The 20,394-nt window shown below is 43.0% G+C and overlaps 1 protein-coding gene across 1 annotated transcript in view; it reads right to left on the bottom strand.

The window, feature by feature from the left end:
- Positions 1-18,098, bottom strand: part of MET (MET proto-oncogene, receptor tyrosine kinase) — an 89,491-nt gene extending 71,393 nt beyond the window's left edge. The window contains exon 1 of the mRNA XM_058804689.1: positions 18,077-18,098. The gene's annotated coding sequence lies outside the window, so the exon portion shown is untranslated. The remainder of the gene's footprint in view (positions 1-18,076) is intronic.
- Between the last annotated feature and the right edge of the window lie 2,296 nt (positions 18,099-20,394).

Here is a 20,394-nt window from a genome sequence, read left to right as displayed (position 1 = left end):
GGCTAGTTGCAAGTATTAGCTGGTAAAAACAAGTCACACTTCTAGTGTTGAGACATAAAGATCATCCTTCAAATCAGTAACATTTTTCTGATATTAATTAGTGATAACAGAATCCTGGAAACAAATCTAGCCTGGATTTGAAAGAAAAAGAAAAAAGAGCAAGGATATTGCTATAATTAGAAAATAGTCCCAGTACACAAACTGCTGAGTTCCATATTGTATAGGGCAGGAAACTGTCTTCTCATCCTCTGTAATATCTTGCTATCGTGAATTTTTTTCCTGCTCTGTGCTGGGATGAAACCAAGAGCTTTCAAAGTTTGTGCAAAACACCCAGAATTCACACATGATCCACGTTCACATCCTGCCTGGCCAGTGTCAAGTGCAGGTCCCAGCACTGGGAGAAGTGGGGCCTGGTCTGACTGTCTGCCTCTTTTCAACCAGCACTTCCACCCAAGACACGGCCGAATCTCATGCATTCCTGCAGATTCACTTCTGATGAGTCAACGTGTTCTGACAAATACTAGATTAAGTAGAAAATTCCAAAAGTGCTCTATTTCTGACACCAGCCAGAGGTAGATATATTGTTACTGTAATAAGTTTAAACCACTCACCAGAGGCAGCCCTGCAATGGGGAGACAAAGCAATGGGTGGGACAAGAGTTGCATGAGGATGGGGCACCACCAACACAGGCAAAAAAGACTGAAGAAAGGTTATTTGACAGGCACCTTATTTGTTGCAGTATACTCTGTGCTATATTCTTGTTTTAATGTTCCCAAATAGATTTCCCACCCAATGGGTCCCTCAGTTTTCAGTTTACAATCCTCCCTATTCTTCCAGTGTCTAAAAAAGAGGATGCCTAGATGTCCAACAATCAGTACCAATGTGCACTGCAGGGGTATTTAGAGCCATAAATACTATCTGACGTATTTTTTCTCTCCAACTATATTTTGGGATGTGAGGCCAGCATCCTCAGACAGTCTGCCTACATTCAGTAAAACATCACTGATTTCAATCTATGTTCTGGAGACCAAAAATTCCACCTTAGACTCCTTTAGCAAGCGAGGCTGGAATGGAAAATTTAACAGTAAGAACAAAGGTGGGATTCAGTGTGATGTAAAGGACGCCAGGAATAATAGGTACTTTATTTTACCACTACAGGAAGGAAAATATGAGCAATAAATGAAAACCAAGTCATCTTTTCTCTTCTATTTGAGTTTCATCATAGTGCTTTTGTTTGTATATTTTTGAGATGTTTCAAGCATCCTCCCAGACAGAAATCTGCTGATTCCAACCTATGGGAAGCTCTGGCTCAGATTTGTGGGCAGCTCTCTAGGAAAGGTGGCTCTCCACAGCCCAGGTCTTCAGCACACTGTGAATCTTCTCTCAAGGTGCCTGACACCAGAAGGAACATGCCCTACAGTGAGACATTTATAGCTTAGGGAGAACGTAGGAGTCATGTGAAGAGTGCTGTGAACTTCACAGTCCTCACATCATATAAACTCTGCTGCTTCTTTCTCAGAGTCTCATGACATTTGGTGCCACTTTTCATCTGCATCTGACCCAGGTTCTTTCTCTATTCCTGCACTGCAAGGTCCAGCACAGAGCTGCTCTTTTATGACCTTCAGACCAGGTCACTGCAAATACACTTTACCTGAATACATCCTGAAGAAGCACAGAAATTTTGGTAAATTAAAAATTCAGTCTTTCTTCAAAGGTCCAACAGCTCTCCATAGCATACACTCAAAGGTAATTTGTTGAACTTACAGAGTTTTGATGAATTAGAACCAAAATACTTGTGCTATAGCTACAGGTCAAAGAACTAGCTGCACTCTATCAGTTGCAGAACGAAAACAAGGAAACCTTTTGTTTCTCTGCTTGGTTTGAATGATGGATGCTGTTCAATCTTTTGTGACCTTCCTGTGACACATGTGTGTGTCCTTCATGTGTCTACAGATGACTTGTAAGTTTTGGCCTGTGATGGCCATCAGTGAGCAATAGCTGTCATGGATTATTCCTTTTGTAAGAGATATTTTCAAAGCCAGTGTCATGATGTGCTAATTTTTCCATTCCTCATCAGATAGTAGCCAGTAAAACCGATGAGAAAATAGATTTTGGTTAACCATTGCAAATGGTTGGTAATGATGTGTCATATTAGTGTGAGTGCTATGGCTGGTGCTTTGTTTTTGTACCATTAAGTTTCCCAATGGTAATCTTCTTCCTACAAGTTTCATTCCCTCTAATTATGACTTGGGTGATAATTTGTAAATATTGAACATCATGTGTCTCCTTGGCACTGTTTGCAACTGTACTGACAAGTCAGGCCTGGCCTTATTGTGGAATATGTTCAAACTGGCATATGCAAGGAAGCCAGAAAACACAGGCATGCTTGTTTGCCTTTCCCTCATTTCAGAAACTTTGGTCTCATTTATCTCTAATCACAAGCACTCCATGGATCTGCACAAGCTCAGACAATATGCTGACATGAAAGCATTTTGTTCGTTGTTTGGTGCATGTCATTTTTCCTAGCTTTATTACAGAAAAGGAAATGGCAGGGTCCTCTATCCCACAGAGAGAGTGTTTGTACAAGAACATATTTAGTCCTAAGATAGGTCATTTCAGGTTAGGTGACAGCAGAGCCATGTTAATTCATGTTTCAAAAACGCTATTGTCAGCAAATGGTAGCCTTTTCCCTTTTTAAAGCTGATAGTAAGGTTTTATACTTTTTCCAGTGGGAGAGTACATTTTGTTACTTTGGTCTCTAACAGAGTTGAGGTGGCAAATTTATACAGAATAACCCTAGTGACCACTCCCCCTGAGACTTCAGTTTGCTTTGCTATTTTGGACTAAAATCTGTGCCAGTGCAGGACCTGATTCCCTGTGGTTCAGAGGCTGTGCCATGGAGAGAACATCATCATTTAAGAGGACAGGGAAAATGGGAGGGGGTGATAACAGCTCCATTCATCCAGCTTTAATCAGTTGTTGCAAATCTGCCACAGTAGTGGCATCAGCTTCAACAGATAAAGCCCACAATGGATGTGCCTTCACCAGACTTTTCAATTAACCAATTCCAACTGCACACAAGGTTGAGAATATCTAAAACACTTAGTGAGGGTAACCTGTTTTCTAAGTTCAGAGGTAAAAAAAAAAAAGGTTTTAAATCTGAACTTAGTTACCTTAAGACAAAAAGAGAACAAGGAAATTGAAAAAGTCAGCAGTAAACACAAAAATTATCCCTGAGCTGAATTCAAATGGCTAATCTGAGTTAAAATTCATGTTCCCTTGTCTTCAGTGCTATTTCAGCTTTAGGTTAGGTCACTCATCCTGACTAGGGTGGCAACATTATTTTTCCTACAGCATGATATGCACTCTAGCACAATTCAGTTTTCCAGAATATAGAGCCAAAGAACTTATTATCAGTGATTTAGGTTATAAATTCATTCATAGCAGAGGTGGGAGGTTTCTATTTGCTCTTTTTATTCTCAGAGGTGTGTGCCTATGCAGATGGCTGATGGGGAAGAACTGTTGGGCAGGGCACAGTGTAGGCAATTGCTGGAGGATCTACCATTAACTAAATCCTCTACATACACAGTGCAGTCATGTGTGTCAGAAGAAATTTCTTTCATTAGCAGGTTCAACTGATCTGTAAGCCTTTCCTTACAATATTCAAACACGTAAAAAAATTAAATTATCCCTGCATAAAACACACTCTTTAATACACATAGTCCATTACTGGGTCTAATATACCATTATAAATCACAGCAGCTATCAAAATAAGCATTTTTGTTGTCTAGCACATTTATTTTTAACAGGCTTTAAACCACAAGAACATTATTCTAGCCTTTGCAGTGGAGAAAATGCTATTCTTACACTCATTTGGCATTTTTTGGAGGTATCCTGCAGTGTAGTAGAGTATTTTATTTGAATTGCTTCAGAACTTAACATCCTAAAGCCAACTCATGTCATGGGTCTCTAGCACAACTGGATTTATTTAATCTTTTTTTGTTGTGATGGGCTTCAATGGCACTACTGGTTCTTTTGTAATGAACCCCAGCAAACACTCACTGATATATTACAAATGAGTGGAACTGATCAAGAGCTATATATTGCTCAGAAAGATTAATTTAATAGGTGGAATACTTAATACTTCCACTTAATAGGTGGAATTTCTTGCAATTGAGATAGATTTCTCATGTGAGAAAGTAGCACTCATTTTAAGGGCTGAGGAATCAATTCCACAAAGAACATGGACTAGAAGTCCAGAATATACATAGAATAACTGAAAACCAGAAAATTACACCAAATAAGGTAGAACCTCCACTGTCTCTTCATGCTTATATTTGCAGATGGATTTGGGTCTTTAAATAGAAGAGGACAGCTTTCCACATCTGGATGATAAGGATGGGAGGATTTAAAAAAACCCCTATTGTATTGTTTAGCAATACCAGGAAAATAGAAAGCAAGCTTTGAACAACACAATTGTTCCATCCTGTTCATCTGAGATGCAAGTCAGCAATTTTGGAACTTCAGGAAGAAAATAACTGTGATGTTATTGCGGCACTTTACCATTACAATTGAAGTAAAATATACCCAGTTCTGGCATAGACTTAAGCTTGGTATCTGCAGCAAATAGTTCAGCCTGACGACTGACATATGAACACCTTACTCAGTGCAAAGGTTCAGTACCAGCAGAAGAAGAGCTGTGTGTGTGTGAGGAGAGTAACATCTATGCCTGATACAGTGCATGTCATGACTAATAACACACGGCAATATTGGTCTTCTGGGTCAGGTTAGTGCATATGGAGATATTTGAGGGTCACTTCAAATTTTTCATGTTTGAACAGACTAATTCATCTCTTATCTATTTTCACCACATATGCAAAGCAGAGGCCTTTATCAGCTTCTAGTGAGTTGAGATAAATGCAGACACACCCTGGTGGACTGAGGAAATCACACAAGCTCACATAAAGACCCAAGTCTTTGTTTCTGGTGTCACAGAAACACCTCACAGTAGGAGAAAGCAACTTACTTGCATTTCTGAGTTGATCCTCTTGATCAACTTTTTTGCATGAGTCTGAGCATTTTGTGGGTGTCTGTACTGAATGGGGACAGTGTGATTTCCTTGGAATGTAGTTCCTCCTTTTGTAAAGAGCCAAGTTGGCAAACCTGGCTGCAAGCACAGTTTTAGCTCAATTCCCTCAAATAGTCCCAGCACTTAGACTTGCTACTCTATATTTTATGGTTATAACATCTATCCACCTGAATTCTTGTACTGAAATGCAGAGCATATTTTGGAAGTCTTTACAACAGCCTTATCACAGTATGGAAGGCTGTTGTAAAGCTAACAGCCTTCCATACTGTGATAATTAAAGGAATGACATGGGTCATAAAAATGAAAAAGATTAAAAGGCAGATATCCATGAGTAACCAAGACAGCATACAGATTTGATCTAAATGTTCACACAGCAATTATGAATGATCTTGATGCAGGACATTTCCTGCAGTTTAATTGTCATTTGCTGCTAATGGTTCTTAGGAGTCCCTGAGATAATAACTCTTCACAGCCAAACATTAATCTCTTAAAAAAAAAAAAGTTCTCTATGTCAATAGATACAGATAGCAAAGTATATTATATATGATAACTGTGCCAAAATAGTGATTATAAGGTATGTTTTATTAGAATAGTACCAATGGATCTACTTGCCCACCAAATGACCAAGTTTCCTTTTAATGTCATAAAAAATATACTAATATCAGCATCTAAAACCCAAGAAGTCCCTGAATTCTTCCAAGGTGTGGCACAAATACCTAGGATACTAAGCAAAAGAAATTGTGCTGGCTCTGTTCTTTCCTCTGAAAGAACTCGCAGGATGGTGTCAGGCAGTGGCTTTCTGCTTGGTGGGCACACATAAAGCATGCCACTGTGTGCCATGACTTCACCCTGCTCACTTAATGTGTCTCCAAGAGCCACAAGGCAAATTAGCAACCAAACTTACGGTCAAGGATTTCCAAAAGGCTGCTGATGCCTTGCTTGATACACAGCTTGTCAAGCTGAGATGTCATGGTCAAACTGTGTAGGGTCCCAGCAAGATCAGCACGTCTGTGTGACTGAGCTGGGCTCACAGATTTGGAGAACTGGCCCAAAGGCTGGAATGAGACCCCCAGCTCTCCTTTACTCAGCCTGCTGGGAGTGGCTTATTCAGGGAAAGGAAAAACCAAGAAAAAGGTCTGCTGGTGTACCTGTGTCAGCACTGTACAGAGTTGCCTCCAAGTCATCTCCTTGCATCTAGGAACGTCTGTGGGGGGAACTGGTCTGGCCTGGCACAGTCCATTGGGTTGATAGTGTGTTGGGCTAATATTGTGCTTTGTGTGCAGGTATACTTAGGGCTGGAAAGCAGACTGCACTCCTTCCGTGCTCAAGCTGGCTCCACAACCTACAGTCACAATTGCGTAATGCTGTGTTTGAGATCATCAGCCCTGCCAAACACAAACCCTCTCTGTGCAAAGCTTTGGTGGTCTTTGCCCCAAGTGAAAATGTGGTGCAAACACTCAAAACAGCTACAAACAAAACTGAATTGGCTGTGTTTGTAAATTTGCTAGTGAAAGCAATGGGGTCTTTATTTATGCCCCAGCTTCATACATAACCTGATACCAAAGTTAATAACCTGATAGTCTACTTAGCTTCATAGCGGCTTTTTGATAATCAAACAGGAGCAATGTCAAGGATAGTGTTCATTTCCCATCTGTGTTTGGTTAGGAGGTTATGACCTTTTCTTTTCAATGCTGACCTCGCTTTTGTCACTGTAAGTTTATGTTATTGCAGTGCACTTTAAGTGATGCCCTACTTTCCCTTGGTTTAGAGAGGGAGCTAATGACGCTCATTGGCATGAGCGCTGCCTCGCTGTGAACCGGTGATTCATGATCGCCTTCCAAGGACCTTAAGGAATTGGCCTTCATAAATCCCGAAATGGCCTGGGACCAGCCTTTCTGACATCCTGGCTCTCACCAGAGGCAAGAGTGTCACAGCTGCAATCAGAAGAGTGGCTGATCTGCAGCAGCCTCAGCTCCCTTTTTTTGGCAGATGTCCCTCAGCAAGGGTCCGTCAGCCACAGATTTTATTTTGAAATATTGTGTTGACCTTCAGAAGATGCTGAAAAGCTCAATAGTTTGAAGAAGGAGTTCAGGGATGGCTGAGCAGTCTGAGTTTTTTCATGCTAATGGGATCTTTTTTTGTGCGCTTGTTTCTGAAAGGATTTTTCAGCTGGTTCATTTACTTTCTTTCAGCCTGTCCTCTCCCCTCATTTGAAGAGACCTGGGAAGCTTAAATGTGCAACTGTTGCTCTTCAGACGTTCTCATTTATACTGGGCCCAGAACAAGGTTTTGGACTTGTTCAGACCCTGGAATGCTTCCTTTAGAAATCTGGAGCCAGATAAGGAGTCTGTGAGATAAGCAAAGAGGCTGTTTCCAAACTTCAAGAGGGTATTTACCTTTCTTATTGGGGTGAAATGAGGATAATGAATCCATTCTTACAAAACACCTCCAAAACTCAAAAGGCTTAGTGCTGGTGTTTACTACAGACATAGCGCAGAAAGGCTGAGCTGTAGGATGGTGCCTGCCATTAAGGGGGTGATTTAAAACGATGGCCCTCATCCCTGCATGAACAGGCTGGCCAAAGGTCTAAAATGGGACTTGGGACTGTCTCTGCTGCTTTTGCCCCCTGCCCTCTCTCTGCAGCCCCTGCTTGCACCCTCCTGCCCTTTTGCCATGAGATCCAGCAATCCACCACCCCAGGGCCATTCCTCACTCTCCTCCTCTTCCTGTCCTGGTGGGAAGATGCAGAGAGTGGAATGTGAGTCCTCCTGGGCAAAGCTGTCCTGATGCTTTGGAGGCAAGCCAGCTGGGAGAGGAGAGGGGACGGCGTGTGGTGCTGGAGGCTGCCTGTCAGCAGCAGGACCCGTGCCTGGCTCCATCCTGTCTGGGCACTGCAGAGGAGCTTGGTGGGAGCTGTGAGCCAGCCAGCACTGAGACACTCTTACTGCTCTGTCTTCTCTCCCAGAACTCCAGCTCAGGTGAGATCCAGGGAGCATTCAGCACAAAATGCTGACACTGGTTAATCTAAGCACCTGAGAGTTTTGTGGCCAGTGAGTGTTAGCTTTTTAGATCTCTCTGTTGGACTTGTGCCCTGACCTCACTCTAAACCCCATTTGAGATGCCAAAGCAGCCTCTCTGGATTTTCCCTATAATATTAAGCTTGGTCTGTTTATCCAAAAGAAAATAAAATGGCAGTGGTAAAATTGGAAATTGGTCAGTAAATGTATGTTTTTAATTTAGGACTTCATAGTGAAACAATTGCTTCTAAATATGATGTTTTACTAAACAGTTGATATTTAATTCAATATTTTGGGCACTGAACAAAGGTCACTGTCATTTAGCAGGAACATTTTCTTTTACATCCCTGCTCCTATTAAAAATATTCAAATCATATTGTATTACTTATTAGCACCGTGTATGTTGTGTTCAGACAAAAAATATGGAGTTCTTATCATTAACAATTACTCACTTAAGCATTTTAAATTTGAACAAGATACAGATGTTTGGGGTGAGGATGGACTGATCTCAACTCTTACACACCTTGCTTTCACACAAAGGTCTGGTTTTGGACCTAAGCTAGGTCAGGATAAGCTACATTCCTTCAGTGTGAAGCCATCATCTTTTCCAAGACTTGACTCCACAGTCTGTATGCTATCATTGGTGTCATTGATCCCTGTGATAGTTGAGCTGACTAAAGACTAGAGAACAGGGTGCTTAGGACAGGCTGAAAGACAGATCAATGGCAATGACAGAATCTCAATACTACCTCATTTAAAATGAGCAATTGATGATAGAGGGTAAATACTGAGATGTAGAAGACGTAACAGGAATAATAGGTGCGGAACAGTAAATCTTTAAAATCTTATATATTGTTAATGAAGATAATAATTACTCTTTACAGAAAGGCTGAATTAACCAACGCTGCATTTCTAAGTAACCAGCTAATGGACACAGGCATTATCTTTCCATAAGTCTTTGAAATCCCTATAAACCATGAGTAGTCAAATATTTGACTGATGGGCTTTTACCTCTGTTAATAGCATGTGATGGTGGTCTCAGTAAATAACATAACTTTAGATTTCCCTCTTGCAGCTGGGAAAGGGGTACTTTCTTATTTTTAAGCCACCTCTTATTGCTACTTGCTGCTTCCTGAAAGGCTTTTTATATTGTGAAAACAATTCACTGGTTGTTACCTTATTTTTGTGTCCTGAAGGGGATTTTGGGTGCACAGACTCTGCTCAGATAAGCAGGGACCTCTCCCACTGCAGTCAAAGGAATTTTTAAGCCATTCCTGCTTACCTGCAGACAGAAGTTGGCTCAGCTTGTGTTTCACCTACAAGAAAATTGTGGCATTATTTGCATAAAAGAAGTTTTTTCAAAGTATGTTATATGAAAACTTCTCAATTTGAAAACAAACAAACAAAAACACAACTTGGCCATCTTCAGGAAGCAGCAAAGTTGTCTCTGAGCTCTACCCCAGAAGATTTTACTAGGGCAGCTTACCTCTGAAGAAAAACAAATACATACTTATTTTTGTAAACGTATTTTCAGAAGGAAGGAAAGAAAACTCCACAGAACAGGAAAACAGGTCTTCTAACTGAAAATAACCACACAACGTGTTTTCCCTTTTTACAGCTCTGCATGAAAATCATAGGCTTCAGTCCTGCCATTAGAATGTCATTAATGAGTTTTGTGATTTCATGTACACTTGTGCTGACTTTACTTAAGTCTGGCTCTCACCTCTCTCAACTTCTATTAGCATGTTCTGCATTCACAACACCTCCTCTCATGTAGCCTTCCATAGTCATCCAGGTAAAAAAAAAGTGACTTTTATTGGTTAGGTCTTTCTGAATAGAACCAGGAGGACAGAATCATCCCTTTCTCACAAATGGACATGCCTTGCAATCCCTCTCTTTTGTATACATAAGGTCAGGATAAAAAGGACAAAAATCAAATGTAATCTGATAGAAATAATAACTGAATTCTATGGGATTTAACGGAAGATAAAATGTAATGAGATTTTAACATGAAGTTCTGAAGCACAAACAGATTGAATATTAAATTTCATAGGATAATTCAGAAACTTGTAGTAAGGTTCCCATGCTAGATTCAATAGGATTTTCCCATTGTGGAAATTTATGGTGGAGAGTTGACAAGGTCTTGAAAATGTCACAGGAGAGGACATTCCTAGAAAAGGAGCTATTCAATCCTCTGAGCAGGGAAAAGGACACAGTGAAATGTTGCCACCATGTCATGTACTCTGGTAATTTGTTTGTGAGGCCAGTGTTTGCAATACCAGGCAAAACAGACACTCGGGAATTTCAGATTCTGACTGCAATAGGCTTAATATACCCTAAATACTAGGAAATTAAGAAATCAAAGTAAAGCATAAAAACAGCACACATTTGGGTCCTCTGCTTTCAACTCTAGCATATTTTTCACTGAAGGTGATAGAATTTACACCCTGACTTTAACTAAAGGCACCTTCATCCTGGATAGGGAAACACCCCCATTTACTATTGGAAAGTGCTGCAAACACACAGGGATAAAACTCATTATCATGCAGCACTCCATCCTTGAGCATGTATAGGAAGGCAAAAGCAAAGTGTTCAAAGTTTTCCCTCATCAAAGTTTTCTTTTCCTTCATCAAAAGAGTTAAACAACAGTTAAGATAGTTTTCAATCATCTCCTGCAAGCAAAATTGCATCTTCAAACATGAACAACATTTTCCACTCATCTAAATGGATGGTAAATACACTTTTAGGGTGAAATTTGGATTATTTTCTCTGATGCAGAAGTGCTTTATCACACAGGGAGCGGGAGCTCCACATTGGCTCACTGCTTACTGGAGCCTATTACTGTTTGTATTCTACTTACTCTTTAAAAGATTATTAATATTGCAATTATATATATATATATTTTTTTTTTTTTACTTCAGCTTTGGGCATTTGTAAGAATGATATCAAATACTGAGTATTAACAAGGAACATTTTCCCTCAGGAAAAATATTGGCCTCTAATCCAAAGAGCAAAAGCAATAAACCTAAAGAGTTTAAGGAAAGGTTTTAAAAGACAGCAATATATAATATGTAAAATTAGTACTCCCTCTCTAGAAATAGACAGGAAAACTGAAAATAATTAAAGTAACTTATTTAACATTTTCAGTGACAGCAGGAGAGGGCAATTAATCAACTTTTACCACTAATTCAACTACCAACACCTCTCATTGTCTTCAGCAAAGCTGCCTCACTCTCTTTTATCCTGCTTTCTCAGACCAAACAGAATCTGATCTATGTGGATGAGAAGACATATGAAAGTATATATAATACTGCCCATATAATAACACACATAACAGATATCAGGATATAAAACAGCAATAGATAAAAGCATATATAATTCCCATAACTGAAATCCTAATACAATTTTGAATGTGGAACAGTCTCAAAGATAGAGAGCAATCCAAGTCTGAGTTACCCCAGTGTGTATCTAAGACAAATGAAGCTTGTGAAGTTATTTCAGTTTGTTCTTTTCTAGTCATACTTTGGGACAATCCACAGATTTGGGACTTTTCTCTGGGCCTACTTGGAATGCTGGGCTTACTTGGAAATTTGCTACTTTTATCCTCACAGGATCATCTGTGATGTGGGTGTGTAGAGGGGAGAAGCAAACCCCAATGTCTTAATTAATATCTCTGATGGTCCTAAAGTTCTGGTGATTTAGTTTGGGTCAACCAAACTAAAATCCAAAACACACTCTTATTTATGATGCAGCTAAAGACAAATCAATAAAAAGTCATGTATTAGGCATTAACAATGGCACAATAGGTCTATTTCTACCAAGCTTGAAATCTCACTAGCTAGATTAGTTTTAAAACAAAGTAAAAGAAAGGTGAGATTCAGCATCCAGCTCAAACAAACTAAAAATAAACAAACAAAAAAAGAAACATTAATTAAGAAACATTAAATAAGTAAGTTTGGAATTCTAAATGTAGATGATAATTGTTTTCATCTTGCTCATTAAACATGCTCAGAAAGGATTTGTTTCCACAAAATTTAGATGAACATAGATAGCTCCTACAGGACTGAACAACTTATGCAACTATTAATGAGAAAAATTTTCTGTCAAAAAGATACATCAGCCTTCTATTAAAGTCAGAGAAGAGGAAATCCATTTTTCAAATATGGTGCAGACGCACACAAAACTAGAGCTAAATCCAGTGTCCATGAAGAGTCAGTGGCAAAACTCCCAGGGATAACCACGAGGTCACTGTCTTGCTCAGGGTTCTTACAAGAAAAGTGACACAACCACAAAAACAGGTAAAAAACCCCAGTTTCCCAAGACCCACATGCGTTGTTGGAGGCCTGAGTATTTGTGGTGGGTGATAAAGGGCTGGAATCCAGCTGAGGGCGGCTCTGCCAGATGTGGGCAGGGGTAGCAAAGCTGGGGCTGGGTGTGGACATCCCACAGCAGGGCCATGTGGCTCTCAGCCCTAACAAACGCTCCGTGTAATCAGTCCATTAGTCCAGGGTTCTCCCAGTCCCAGACAGTTGTTTAAAATGAGCATTAATTGAAGCAAACCAGAAACCTTAACACTGTATTTCATAAATAACTGTAACTTTACTGCCTAAATTCATGGTGGTCCAGCCTTGTTACTCTTGCAGGCAAAATACCTTTCTGAGTCTCCTCTCCTCTCCCCTCTGAAGGAGGGTCAGCCATGGCAGGTAGGTGCACGGGCACGCCACAAGGTCACAAAGATACACACCCCAGACACCAGGAGGCAAGAGTATCATATGTGCTATATTTTTGGTCACCTGCCCATATCTAAGCAGCTGAAAACCCCTCAGGTATTACATGCCATCTTCCTGCAGTAGGGCAACCACCTGGAGACCACCTGCTGGCCTGCTCTTTCTAAAGAGAAGCAGAAAATTTTATGTGACTGTTCAGTCACAACCAAAGATATTATTCTAGCCATTTTATAAAATAAATTATATATTAGGCAAATTTCATATCCTTATGCTGAAAGAAAATCTGGCTGAAGCAAAAAAACTTCCTGTGTGGGAAGTGAACAACTTACATAATATAAAATTGTCAATAAAAATTAATTACTCACTGCTTACATCTAGATGTCTTTATAAGTGTGCCTCCTCAATAAACTGAGTCTGCTTGTAGAAGTGTAACTGAGAGGCCCCTGTGCTTCATCATCAACTCCAGCTATGCTATTTTGAAAATAAAAGACCTGTATCCTGTCCAAAAAAAAACTCTGGAGGTGACTTGCTGTGTTGCCATTTTGGATTACAAAAAAATACTCAGCCAACACACAGGGGAAGGCTTAATTCCAGCAAACGCACACATAAACAGGAAACCTCTCTCCAGTCAGAAGGTATTTTTTCTTCGTACAATGGGGTTCAAAGATGTGTCATCATATAGTTTAAAACAATTGCTAAGGAACCTTACAATTTCCAATAGTTTAGGAATAGAGTTGGCTTCCACAGTTGAAAGTCTGTCTGAAATTGCTTGGGAAGCACATAAACACTAACAAATATATGCTGGCTTAGGCCAGTGCAGAAATTTTAATCAATAAGCATGTCAAGCTAGGGGACAGGGAGGGGAGGGAATCAATTTTCAGAAGGCAAATGGTAACAACTGTAGATTTAATCAAATTGCAGATGCAATCCCTTACTATTCTCAATACTTTTGAAAGAAAGTAGCTCCATGGCAAAGAATGAATTTCAATAAATGTCACATATTTAGGTTTATTGCTGAACTTTTAAATTTATCAAGCTAGGTCACTGATCCCTCACAGAAATGATAACCATACATGTCAAAAAGATTTTGATAGTGTTTGGCTGGATAAACATCAAAATGAAGGAACTGCAGTAAAGGAAAGCAACTTACATTAAAAATTGTTACTTCTGTATGACTACAGGAAAAAAGATATGCCACTGTGACCCTTCAATGGGAGGCTAAAGCTGCAACGTACACAATGAAGGGGTTAGCTATCAAATGCCATGGTGATGGCCATGGTGTGAACACTTGGGCAAAATGAAAATCTTCTGAAAGCATTTGGCAATTTTCCTCCCACATGCATTTGCAATCAAATTTATCATTAATTCAGACAAGAACCTTTTGCTGCCTTCCATACAAAAGGACAATTGAATGTTAATTTTCTTGGGACAAGCAGAAGAAACTATCAGAGCTGTAGGATGCACAGAAAAAGCAGCATTTCATTTAAGAATTTTAAGCTTATTAAACTCCTCAGCATTGCAGAAAATCTTCTGTTATTGACAACTGCTTGAAAAATTGAATGTTCTGGAGCCCTTGCTTCCCTGGCAACCGGGGTGCTGGGAGGAGAGGCAGAGGAGAGGTTTCAGACCATTCACTGCTGCTGTTGCACCACATGCACCCTTGTGCCTGGCTTATGTACACAGCCTCTCCTTAAAATACAAGCATTATAAAATTCTTAAAATTTGAGGGTTATAAGCCCCTCAAGTTATTTATCTCCACTAAAAAAAAAAAAATCTATCTATTTTCCACTCTTATATTTGGTGTACTCAATTGCAACTAATTCAGTGAAAGTCCATCTGAGCCCAGAGGACTCTGTCACCATTCAGCCACATCAAGTGACTGAAAAAGATCACAGTGTGACTAAAAAGTCCCAGAACAGATCAAAAACCATGGCAATCTACTTGGGAACACTGTTTGCTTCAAAGGAGTTATATCCTGGACTAACGTGGTCTGATAACTTTACCTCTCTTTTCTTTCTCTAATGTTTAAAATTGGAGAAAGAAAAAAATACATTATCGTCTTGTACAACATCATAGTTTTCCTCAAGGCAAATAGCTTGGCAATTTGCTAGATTTGTTAATGCTAGAGGAAACAAGTTAGCACACATAGCGTGTGTTTGAATGCCTTTGGAAATTAGATTGAAACACTGATTTGATTTCCTAAAAGGTATCTTAAACAAGGCAAGGTTAGAGATTTGGAGAATAATGAGAATTTGTGTGACTTCAAACAGCTCTACATAAAACAGACCTGATATTCTGGGGGGAAAAAGGTCACCTAATTATTCGTTTCCTGAAGGCCCTGTCTATACTACATTTCCCCTGGGTAAGGAAACTGATTTAAAAATGGCTTCTGCTAACATGTTTGCCTCAGTGGCTATGTATGAGACAGAGATTTTTAAAGCCGCTGCCAAGAAAAACACATCATTTTTGCAAGAGAACAACAGAAACCTCCTTATCTTGGCTGTAGCAGAAAGATGCCACCCTCAGATGGAGCTCTTCATGGAGCTGTGGCCCTGCCTCCTTGGTGATGGCACGCTGCTTGGGCAGTGTGGCACAACCACCAGTGGTGCGTTGCACAGGCTTAATTACCAAATACAGAGGAAGCAAAATCACCAACTGTGGCCACAGCAGAGAAGATGCACAGGTTGATGGTTCATCTGAGGGTAACAGCCTAATGAAACATGAAGTTGTGCCACCAGCTCAAAGGACAGACAGCAAGGGAGCAACAGGGAGGCAGAAAGGCTGGACATAGGGGTTCCACAGGAGCCCATCACAAAGGTGGTGTTGCCACCCAAAATCTTAGCAAGGTGTGTCTGAAGTGTCACACACTGCATGCACTCCTTCTGCTTTGCACCAAACAGATCCTTGTAACCCCCTACTGAATTTTGTGTTTCTGTAGTTTCAGATAATGCTGTTCAGCTACCCTATCCCTTTCTTGTTCAAGAAATTATGTGTAGTGCTGAGGGAGCCCAAGCAGGATTTCCATTACGCTAGATATTTCACAAACACAGATGGAGATGGAGGACCTCTCCTCGCTTTCTGCCTGAAGCAATAAAGTCTAGACACATGCCCACCACGAAGCAGTCGTGGCACAAAGCAGATCACCCAGTGCTCTGTGGCTCCCACTGCTGCAGCTCTGCCTCTCTGGCTGCCCCAGCACAGCAGGCTGCCGGCATCAGGTTCCCTTTGTGGCTGTGAAGGCAAGACTGCTGCTCTTACACTGCAGCCAGCTGTGCCACTTAGGCTCTGGAGCTCTGGAAACCAGATTTGGGAGGCAGCAGGCTTTGAATTTCTCCTCTGAATTGAAAAAATACAGAGCAGACATTTGCAGATCATAGAAGAAGAGGAGTAGATGGGTTGCCCCCTTTGATTGCACTGGACAAGCAAGAAGAGGTTTCAGGTCATCAGCTAAGGTACGAGAAAACCATAAATGCAGGAGAATCAGGATGGGAAAGGCAGTACTGGGAAGACAGCATTTGCTACTCAGTTTTGCTTTCATGAGCTTTTCATTGAACCTCTGCTGAATTTTGGCTTTCTGACCGCCTTGCCCTGACTCAGTGAGCTCCCCTCCATCTATGGCTGCGCTGTCATCTACACTTGAGCAAATAACACGTCTGTGAACCCCTCCCCAGCCACAATATGTGCACTTTAGCTTACCAATAAAGAACTGCTATGCAGTGGTTGGCCTCTGAAGAGAAGGGAAAAAAAAAAGAAAAAGAAGGAAAAAAGGGGAAAAAGAATAAAAAGGAACAAAAAAGAAAAAAAGGGGGAAAAGAAGAGAAAAAAAGAGAAAATCCTTATGTGATAATAAAGACAATTCATTCCCTGTCCACCAAAAAGGCACAGAAGTTCACTGTCTTCTCTAAATAGTGAGGTGATTTTTTTACAAAATATCCCAGTTTCCAAATGATTCAGTTTGTATTAGAAGACAGAAAAAGAATCATGCAGTGCTGAAGAAGGATTAGGGCACAAAGAACAAGCGATACAGTCATTCTCCAAGTTACTTTGTTTTCAACATGCAGCTCCTGCCAAAGGCTAGCTTTTTGCTCTTGCAGTGTGTGATCTGTAAACATTTAACCAGCTCTCTGAGAAACATGTGAGACACTTTATCTTGCCTGATTATGAATCCAAACCTCTCAGATCTAAAAATAAAAAGACAACAAAAAAGAGACACCATCCTCTTTTTGCAGCTGGACAATGAAAAAAGCACCTGTGGGATGAAAGCAAATGAACTATCACACAGGGCATAGGTTCTTCAGGAAAAGCATGCACTGCAGCTTGAATAAACCTCCTGCAGGTTACAAACGCAGTTTGTTAAACAACACTGCTATTTGACTATTAATCCCTATTGATGTATGTGCAAAACTTCCAATTTCTAAGGAGTGCATTCATTTTTATAAAGCCTAAGACCACATAATTTAATGCTGACATGGAAACAGTGGTGGAATGCCATTATATGAGCCCTTTGCGATTTGTTTACCGTTCGAAGCAAATTCTGCTTTTAAAAATGGGAAAAATAAACCCCAAACAAACCCCAACAACAGCAACAACACAAAAAGGCCATACCGCAAAGAAAACTGAGAACGCCGTGCAACCATAAAGTACACATCCCCAACTTGGGGAATCCCGCAGGCTCACCCTGCGCCTCTCGGAAGGCGGTCGGACCGGCCACCACAAACGCGGAGCCGCCGTCTCCGAGTTGGAAGTTCCAGGCTGCACTGCCGGACACTGCCCCGCGGCGCTCCTGCCGAGCGGGAAGGGGCGGGAGGGGCAGCGGCTCCGGCTGCGGCCAAGGGCGCTGCCCACAGCATCCCGGCGAGCGCTGCCTGCCCTGCCCCGCCGCGGCAGCGTTCCCGCGTCCCGGCGCCCTGCGGAGCCGGGCCGGGGCAGGGGCCAGCCCGCAGCCCCGCACGACTATCACCAGCTCCGCACAGCCACCACCTGCCCCGCACCGCCATCGCCTGCCCCGCACCGCCACCACCTGCCCCGCACGGCCATCGCCTGCCCCGCACGGTCATCACCTGCCCGCACGGCCATCGCCTGCCCCGCACGGCCATCGCCTGCCCCGCACGGCCATCGCCTGCCCCGCGGAGCAGCGGCGGCTCCCGCGAAGTTCCCGGGCGGGGCACAGGCAGCCCCGCGCCTCTGCCCGTCCTCCCCCGCTCCCGGCTCATCCCGCGTCCCCGGCGGGTGCCGGTCCTTACCGCAGCGGAGCGGAGCGGGCTGCGCGCCGGCACCACAGCCGGAGGGGCGAGCGCTGCGCCCGGCGGGCTGGGCTGGGCTGGGCTGGGCTGGCTCGGCGCTCCCGGCCCGGCAGCCGGCCCAGCCCGGGCGGGCGGGGCGGAGCGGGGCGCAGCCCGGCGCACCTCCGAGCCCCGCTCTGCCGCTCCGCCGCTCCCCTCCGCCCCGCGGGCTGCCCCGGCCCTGCCCCGCTGCCGCTGCTGTCCCTACCTGGGGGCGGCAGGGGCTGCGCGCCCCGGCGGGCAGGGGCCCTCTCCCTCCCGCACGGCACCTGGGCTCGGGGCGGCTCTCCGCGCCCTTCCCTCAGGCGCCTCCGCCGCGCTGGTGGCGGCTCCCAGCGGTAAATCAGCCGGTCCCCGCGCTCCCTCCGCCCCTCCGGCGCGGTCCTGACCTGCCTGTGACTCACCACATCGCAGGAGCCCGGGTGCGCGGTGGGGGGAAGGAGGGAGGGGGCCTCCTTCTCCCGCTCCCCCTCCCCTCCTTTCTTCCCCTTGTCCCTCCCGGCCAGGCGCCCCCAGCCCGGGGCCAGGAGGGGTGGCTGTCACTCCCCACATGGGGAAAGCCAGGGGGACCATTGGTGGACTTTATCCTACACCTCGGCGCTTTCAGGCCAAATGGGTACCAGTGGTGTGGGCACAGCCTCCCTGCTCACTGCCAGCCGCTGGGCACTCACCATCAGGTGTCAGTGCCTGACTGATGCTAAAGCCTAACCCTGAGAGGTCGAGATATGGGCACCCCTAGGCTGGTCCTGAGACACCCCCCAGGCTGTGTAATAGTGAACAAATTTAGCCCATATTGCACTATCATGGTGTCAGTGCTGACTGTGCTTTAAATGTCTATCCACATGTAATTCAAACAAATGACCTTATTTATATAGACTGTCAAGTAGCTGTCTTCCCCCATACATGCTTCCTACAGGGTACTAAACTGCACAGGTTGGAGTTTCTCCCTCCCAGGGTTTGCAAAGCAGATGATGACTTCATCTTTCGGAGGTGCTGAGAAACTGAGTCACTCAGCAGTACTGCCTGTGCAATGTACGCTTGTGGAGCTGCCGAGAGACTGCGAGTCTCAACACTGGGGCATGCAGCAAAGGATCCATCTTTTTTTTTCTGGTAACGAGTTTCAGCAGCTACTGATTTAAACCAGATTTTAAGTGAAAGGCTCCATATTCCAATAGAAGTTACTGGAGACATCTATTTTCCCTGTGCTTGCTTCCTTTTTTGGCCCCAACTCTGCTCCCCTTAATCATACCATTTAAACCGATGAATGTTTTTTGTGAGTGAAGTAAAAGGAACTGTAAGAAACACTGCCCAGTTTCATGATTAACCATGGGAAAAATGTCAGACCTTATATCAAAACATTTGTAAGGAAAATTAAATATTGTATGTATTTGTTTTAGGCCTTGGATGTCACCATGTACAAAGACAAAGCTGTACAAGAGAACAAAACATTTTAAAAAAGCAGTTAGCCACCTTTCTGCTAGTCTTCTGCTGGTCTTTCACAATTTATCTGTCTCCTCTTTTCTATTGACTTGCCAGCACTAGTGATAAAGACATCTAACCTAGCTATAAGCTGAATCTGTGCAAAAACAGATGTGTGATTGAGGGCAGCCTGCCCCCCGGCTTCCCCTTGAGAGGAAGTTGTAACTGCAATGAGGTCTCCCCTCCGTCTCTTCTTCTCCAGGCTGAACAGACAAAGTGACCTCAGCCACTCCTCATAAGGCTTCTCCTCAAGGCTCATCACAATCTTCATTGCCCTCCTTTGGATGCTCTCTAGCAGTTTTATATTTTCCTTATATTTTGGTGCCCAAAACTGCCCCCAGCACTGGAGGTGAGGCTGCCCCAGTGCAGAGCAGAGTGGGACAATCCCCTCCCTTGCCCAGCTGGTGATGCCCCCAGGACACAGTTGGTCTTCTTGGCTGCCAGGGCGCTGCTGATGAATTCAGCTTGCCATCAACCAGGAACCCTGGCACCCTTTCCACAGTGCTGGTCTCCAACTTCTTGTTCCCCAGTCTGTCCATACATCCAGTGTTGTCCCATCCCAGGTGCAGAATTCAGCACTTGTCTCTGTTAAAATTCATAACTGATGTAATATCATTTCTTTCAAGTGTCTGGAAATCTGTCAATTTACTTCAATAACCTTTATTTTAATTAATACTCAGCAATAGTTAGAAAAGGAAGACAGTGCCAGCCCCTCCCAGGGAAAAGCATGGCTTTTACTACTTGCTGGGCTTCAATTAGTGATCAGTCAGCCATTGTGTATCCATACAGCCAGACCAGAT

The sequence above is a fragment of the Ammospiza caudacuta genome, chromosome 5 (genome assembly GCF_027887145.1).
Source record: "Ammospiza caudacuta isolate bAmmCau1 chromosome 5, bAmmCau1.pri, whole genome shotgun sequence".
NCBI lineage: Eukaryota > Metazoa > Chordata > Aves > Passeriformes > Passerellidae > Ammospiza > Ammospiza caudacuta.
This window is presented reverse-complemented; position numbering and strand designations above follow the sequence as displayed.